Source organism: Penaeus vannamei, chromosome 32 (genome assembly GCF_042767895.1).
Source record: "Penaeus vannamei isolate JL-2024 chromosome 32, ASM4276789v1, whole genome shotgun sequence".
NCBI classification, from domain to species: Eukaryota; Metazoa; Arthropoda; class Malacostraca; order Decapoda; family Penaeidae; genus Penaeus; species Penaeus vannamei.
In genome coordinates this window covers 28,488,730-28,496,229 of record NC_091580.1, presented here as the reverse complement: position 1 = coordinate 28,496,229, position 7,500 = coordinate 28,488,730, and the positions used below count along the sequence as shown (strand labels likewise).

The 7,500-nt window shown below is 41.8% G+C and overlaps 1 protein-coding gene across 1 annotated transcript in view; it reads left to right on the top strand.

Annotated features, from left to right (window-relative positions):
* The window catches only part of Axud1 (AXIN1 up-regulated 1), a 105,356-nt gene that overhangs the window by 1,490 nt on the left and 96,366 nt on the right, over nt 1-7,500 (top strand). The gene's annotated exons all lie outside the window — the stretch shown is intronic.

Here is a 7,500-nt window from a genome sequence, read left to right as displayed (position 1 = left end):
CAGTTTCATTGTTGTGGAATAAAACGTTTATCTTCTGCTGATAAGGATGTCAGTTTACACGTTCCATAATACAATTATCGTTTCCTCCAGATTCGTAATCATTTTCCAAAATGTAACACCGAGCCTACAACACTTTGATATTTTTTCAACACTTTGTTCGCTTTTAACTTAAAGGATTTATGAATTGATATAGCGATAACATGCGTGAAAAAAGACAAAAGAGAAATGTTTACTAGATGTTTTTTTCTCTGGATAACTTAGAATTGGAAAGCGAGAATTTTGCAGATGGAGAATTTTGCAATTGATGTTTGTTTATAATTGTGTGTGTAGTTTAAAGTGTGTAGTTTATGTGTAGTGTTTAAGTGTGTGTACTTGTTCTGACAGTGTATAACTCTGTTCGACTGTAACTAAAAAGTGACTTCAGCTACAAGAGATTTTAGAAGCAACGGTATATGGCAGTGAATTTATGATCGTCTGTTGCTGTGATTCCGTTTGTGTAAGTGTAAATCAGTGCAAATTTATCTGCCATTAAATGCGACTTTGCTCGGTTCTGATTTGGTGCAATTGTTATTATGAGAAAGTGTGAGAGAGTGTGTGTAATTTGTACATAAATCTGAATTTACTTTTGTATGTGCGAATACTTGTTGTATAGATCAGTATATGTTAAACTTTGAAATTCGAATATGCTTCCAGTTAGTAATAACTGTAAGTAACTACAGTTGTTTTGTTTAATAATCTGCTGTACCAAAGTGTTATAACTGTGTAGACCTGCAATTATGTATAGCCTTCCAGAATTATGGTTGTACGCCCGTCTCTTTAACTGAAACTATAGAATTATAAACAACTACATATACTTTAAACTTTTTAAAAAATCAGTTCACTGTAATATAACGTTTTTAGCCATAACCATTTGTAACCCGTGTAATAAATGAAAAGTTTATCTCCATAGATACGATTTTTCTCCAACCTCAGTAGTCAATAACTATGTAACAACGTACAAGGGACTAATAATCAATGATTTATAATTTAGTTTGATTCCCTTTGTTAAAATGGTTATTCCTTGCTGTGATAGGCTTTGTTTATTTTGCTTCTAAATAACGCTCTGGCCGGGGTTACCATCCTTTAGTTATTACTGAACATAGTGAGTGATTGCAAATTATAGATGATTATAACTGCATAACTAGCCGTCTGTGATTTGTTTGGTAAATAGTTCGTTGTGTCTGGCAGTTACCATGCTGAGTAACTGCAACAATCCTTTTGTGATGCTATATGCGTGAGCTCTGATGATGTTTAAAAGGATACAATGATGTATGAAGCTGTGTTAAAAGATCGTTTAATGATAAATGATACAGATTTTTTAAAAAGTTATTCATACATTCTTTTATATCATTAAGTGATAAGTCCGTGTCCATACTTCGCGTTGTCATCTCATCTTTAACATTACCTGTGAGAAATATACTTCTGACAACTTCTTAAAGGATAACCAAGTGTAAATATTGGAAACAGAAAGTTAAAGTTGAAACGGTAATAAGTACAAGAAAGCATCAAATAAAAGTGAGCTTGCTTGTGGTTATTACAAAACGTATTATTGCTGTTAATAAAATTCGCACAGGCTTTCATGTCATTCATATGCTGAAAATTCAAGTGCCGACTAAATTATATAGTTTTTATAGGCTTGTTAATGTTGATTTAAGTAGAGTTAATGTGTTCGTTTTAAGTAGAGGCTCTACTTGTACTTAAGACATACTTATGAATGAGAAAATACGTTGATAAAAGGACAGAAAAAAACACAAGACTTATATTTCAACAGACTACCTTTTGTATAGCGCTATTTTCCACCAAGTCTGTGTACGTTAGGACAAGTCCATGTATATATTTATGCAGGTCATCAGACTTATATTTCAACAGACTACCTTCTGTATAGCCATATTTTCCACCAAGTCTGTGTACGTTAGGACAAGTCCATGTATATATTTATGCAGGTCATCAGACTTATATTTCAACAGACTACCTTCTGTATAGCCATATTTTCCACCAAGTCTGTGTACGTTAGGACAAGTCCATGTATATATTTATGCAGGTCATCGATCTGTCTGACGTTGAGGTAATTATGCATTCTCTTGATCTGTCTTGGAACCTGGGCTTTTTTAAGGTGCCTTCCTCTCGCTTATTCCTCTCGCAGACCTTCGCTAATCCTCTTTGTGGGGATCTCAACACGCTTCTCGAGCATTTGATATTCGGGTATTTTGTGCGATCGTCTTTCGTCTCGGTGTCTATTGGGTGATGCTCCTCCTCGGGTTGTTGCATTTATTATTTTTTTTCGGTCTTGGTTTCAGTTTGCTCTCTCTCTCCCTCTCTTTCTGTCTCTCTGTCTGTCTGTCTGTCTGTCTGTCTCTCTCTCTCTCTCTCTCTCTCTCTCTCTCTCTCTCTCTCTCTCTCTCTCTCTCTCTCTCTCTCTCTCTCTCTCTCTCTCTCTCTCTCTCTCCCCCCCCCCTCTCTCTCTCTGTCTCTGTCTCTGTCTCTGTCTCTGTCTCTGTCTCTCTCTCTCTCTCCCTCGCTCCCTCCTCCCTCTCTCCTCCCCTCCCTCCCTCCCCTCTCTCCCCTCTCTCTCTCTCTCTCTCTCTCTCTCTCTCTCTCTCTCTCTCTCTCAATCTCTCTCTCTCTCTCTCTCTCTCTCTCTCTCTCTGTCTCTCTCTCTCCCTCTCCTTCCCTCCCTCCCTCCCTCGCTCTCTCTCTCTCTCTCTCTCTCTCTCTCTCTCTCTCTCTCTCTCTCTCTCTCTCTCTCTCTCTCTCTCTCTCTCTCTCTCTCTCTCCTCCCTCCCTCCTTCCCTCCCTCCCTCCGCACACCCTCTCTCTCTCTCTCTCTCTCTCTCCCTCTCTCTCTCTCTCTCTCTCTCTCTCTCTCTCTCTCTCTCTCTCTCTCTCTCTCTCTCTCTCTCTCTCTCTCTCTCTCTCTCTCTCTCTCTCCCCCTCCCTCCCTCCCCCCCCCTCCCTCCCTCCCTCCTCTCTCTCTCTCTCTCTCTCTCCTCTCTCTCTCTCTCTCTCTCTCTCTCTCTCTCTCTCTCTCTCTCTCTCTCTCTCTCTCTCTCTCTCTCTCTCTCTCTCTCTCTCTCTCTCTCTCTGCGAGTCTCTGAGGTTGAATTCGAGGGTTCTGGTGCTCGAGGTTGTCTTGTGCTCTTTGTGTGTTTCTCTTCCTCGTATTCATCGCTTGTTATGTCCTTCTGATTGATTATATTGCGCTGCCGTTCCTCCTTTGTTATCACTCCGCCTGCCTTTCGTCCGTCCTCATTTGTTGGTTAGAAACGATTCACGTCCTTATGAGCAATGCACTGATTTCTGACACTTTTTCACTGCCGTAAATAGTGTTATCGATTTCACTATACCATGTTCTTTTATTACCGGACATCGGATGCTATTTCGTCGTAATCCGATCATTAGATTCTTGTTAAAACACAGCATCTACCTGTTCGTAGTTGTTAGACGCCCTCTCTTCATTATTTCCTCATTTATCATATAGTTACGTGTTTTTTCGAAGCGTCTGTTTAGTACGCATCACATTAATGCTTATACACATCAGCGCACATGACACACCTATGCTTACCTGTACTTAAAACGTGATTTGCACATTACATGTCATTGCACCTGCACTCATTAGCATAGCCCTCTTTCTCTGCAAATAAAGACTAATCTGTCCGAGGAAGACCTTTTGATATGGTGAATAGTCGTCGCCATGATCAATTCCGAGGACGTCTCTCATTTTTTTTTAATTTCTTATTTTCACTTAATTACACTGACCTCTGGGTGCCTTTCCTCTGGATCTTTGTGCGTGTTGCAGCGTGAGAAAAGGGTCGGCAATTAGGACACCATTTCTGACTTCTTTTCTTTCTTTCTTTCTTTTTTTTCCTTACGTGTAATGCTGTATTTCTGAAGTCATGCGTGGTAGAGGGGGAGGGAGAGAGAGGGATAGGGAGAGAGGGAGAGGGAGAGGGAGAGGGAGGAGGGAGAGGGAGAGGGAGAGGGAGAGGGAGAGGGAGAGGGAGAGGGAGAGGGAGAGGGAGAGAGAGAGAGAGAGAGAGAGAGAGAGAGGAGAGAGAGAGAGAGAGAGAAGAGAGAGAGAGAGTGAGAGAGAGTGAATGAGTGGGTGAGAGAGAGAGAGAGAAATAGAAAGAGAAAGAAAGAGAACGAGAACGAGAAAGAGAAAGAGAAGAGAAGAGAAAGAGAAAGAGAAAGAGAAAGAGAAAGAGAAAGAGAAAGAGAAAGAGAACGAGAACGAGAGCGAGAGCGAGAGAGAGAAGAAAGAGGAGAAAGAGAAAGAGAAAGAGAAAGAGAAAGAGAAAGAAAAAGAGAAAGAGAAAGAGAAAGAGAAAGAGAAAGAGAAAGAGAGAGAGAGAGAGATCTTCGTTTGGTTGATCTTCGTTCTGCCAGTGTGAGGTTGAGGTTGAAATAGGACATTTAACTCAATGAAGGGATTGTATTTCTCCTTATATGAGGCTCCATTGACTAACAGAACAATTATGTTTTACGGGATATTTCTTTGTATTATGAAAATACGACATACAAACACATATATGCAAAGATGTTTTTTTTTCTTGTTTTCTTATCTTTCGATAATTTCTTTTTGTTTCATAAATGCATCCATATAGTTTACAATCCATCTATCTGTCTGTGCGTCTGTCTGTCTCTGTCTGCCTCTCTCTCTCTCTCTCTCTCTCTCTCTCTCTCTCTCTCTCTCTCCCTCCCTCTCTCTCTCTCTCTCCCTCTCTCTCTCTCTCTCTCTCTCTCTCTCTCTCTCTCTCTCTCTCTCCCTGTCTCTCTCTCTTTCTCCCCCTCCTTCCCTCCTTCCCTCCCCCCCCCCCCCGTCTCCCTCTCTTTTTCTCTATATCTCTCTCTCTCCCCTTCCCTCCCTCCCTCTGTCTTTGTCTGTCTTTTCTCTCTCTCTCTCTCTCTCTCTCTCTCTCTCTCTCTCTCTCTCTCTGCCTCCCCCCCCCCCGTCTCTCTCTCTCTCTCTCTCTCTCTCTCTCTCTCTCTCTCTCTCCCTCCCTCCTTCTCCCTCCCTCCCTCCTTCTCCCTCCTTCTCCCTCCCCCCCCCTCTCTCTCTCTCTCTCTCTCTCTCTCTCTCTCTCTCTCTCTCTCTCTCCTCTCTCTCTCTCTCCCCTCTCTCTCTCTCTCTCTCCCTCCTTCCCTCCCTCCTTCCCTCCCCCTTTCTCTTTCCCTTTCACTCACTCCCTCTTTCTCTCTCTCTCCCTCTCCTCTTCTCTTTCTCTGTCTATCATTCGTATGTTTAACAGTCCCTCTCTTCGTGCTTCTCTCTCTGTTTTTCTGTATGTATGCCTCTCTCCCTCTCTCTGTCTGTCTTTCTAATCGACTATATATATGTGTGTATGTGTGTGCGTTTCTCTCTTTCTCTTTCTCTCTCTCTATCTGTCTATATAAATCTATCTACTTGTCTATCTCTTTCTTTCTGTGTCGGTCTGTCTGTCTCTGTCTCTCTATCAATCTCTCAATGTCTCTCTCCCTCCCTCCCTCCCTCACCCCTCTCTCTATTTGTTGTTTTCTCTGTTTTTATGTATGTCTTTCTCTCTTCCTATCACTGTCCCCCCTTCCTCTCCCTATCTCCTCTTTACCATTTCTCTTATTTCAACATCTCTTCTTCTGCCCCTCGCCTACGTGTCTCTTTCCCCCTTGTTTTCTCCCTCTCTCTTTCTTCTATTCCCTATCTCCCTCCCACACTGTCTCCTCTTTCTTCTCCCTTCTTTCTCATTCTCTTTCTCCCACCCTCCTTGTCTCTCCCTCTTAGTGTGGTTCTTCCCTCTCTCTCTCTCCTTTCCTGTCTCCCTCTTTCCCTCTATATATACCTTATTCTTTCTCTCTCTCTCTCTCTATCCCCCCTTTTCCATCTTCCTCTCCCAACGCCCCACCCTTTCTCTTTGTCTTTGCTTCTGTCTCTCTTTCACTCTCTCCCTCCTTCCATCCCTTCTATCTGTGTCTCTCTCTGTCTAGTTGTAAAACCTATGACTTATTGTAAATTCAAGATCGTGATTCAATTTAAACCAAGCCATGTCATACATACCTGCCACTGAAAGCAGAATAACTCATCCGGTAGAAGGATATTGAATGACCTGACCTCGCACCAGGTCAGAAGAGAGGTCATGTTCTGCTGTCATAGGGTCGGGTATCCCACCGCTGCCACCAGCTGTAAGGGCTTCTTAATATGGCAGAAATTTCTGTGGGAGAAAAAAATCTTGTGGGAGCAAATAGATAAAATGAAATAAAAAAAACTCTGCATGGATGGTTGTGTTTACTGCTTCGTCGAAAGGAGTACTGCACATTAAGAACATGCACTTCACAAATGAATATACTTTCTGATATGCAGTACACTATTTGGTGCTGGAATGGTAGCGGGCCATGATGCCCATCCATGTAGGACTATCCTGGAAGTGGCCTTGACATAGGCTAGGCTACAACATGGGAGGTTGGCTGGAATTTATCCTGATCTAGCAGTTATACGTCAAACCCTCCTGGTCAACCCGAAGAACTATGCCTCTTGTCTCTCAATCACTTGTAGCACATTCCAGAGGGTGTAATAATTTGTGAAAGGTTTATTCTCTGTGTGCTTTACGCTCTTTTATCAAACAATAAACATCCAGCTACTTAGAGTTTTGAAGCTAATACCAGATCTTGAAACCTCTCTCATACCAAGAGAGGTTCCGATACTCTGTCTTTGTCTTGTTTCTCTCTCTCTCTTTTCTTGTGTATAGTTATCTCTCCCTCCTCTCCTCTCTGGCTGTCTCTATGTATGTCTCTCTCTCAATTTGTCAGTTATTCTCTTTTTTCTCTCTCCCTTACCTCTCTTTCTCTCTCCTGCTGCCCTCCCCTTCCCCTCTTACCTCTCTCTCTCTATCTTTCCCTCTCTATTTCCATCTCTCCCTTTTACCTTCCCTTCTTTCTTTCCTTGTGAAGAAATGTGGATGGTACCATAAGACCACAGACCTCTATATTTTATATGAAATTTAGAATTGACATACATGGATAAAATAAGGCAGTGGGATGATATACTGACAACTTGCAGAATGAGGGCGATATCAATTGTCAAAAAAATGTGTTAGACCCATGAATTATAGTCTCCCCTAGTTCTCTATAGCCTCAGAAAACGTAGTATTTGCGTAAAACATCAAATAGCCTACTAGATTCGGTATATCAGTCAAAAACAAAAAACAAAAACGGACAGGTATATCAGGTTTTATTGGTGTCAGGGATTATGAAATCGAAGATGGAGATGTTTCGAAATATTTAGACATTTACACTAAAAGATGAGTCGATGATTTCGTTGTTCGTGAAAAATTCCAGCGAAAGAAAATGCCATTTCTCGCACAGTGTGATTCGAAGATTGGGCTGACGAGTTCGAAGCCGTCTCTCTTTGTTGCTCTGTGTTGGATTAATTTTGCCTCCCCGCAAATGGTATATGTATATCTATATTATCTGTCTATCTATCTATCTGTC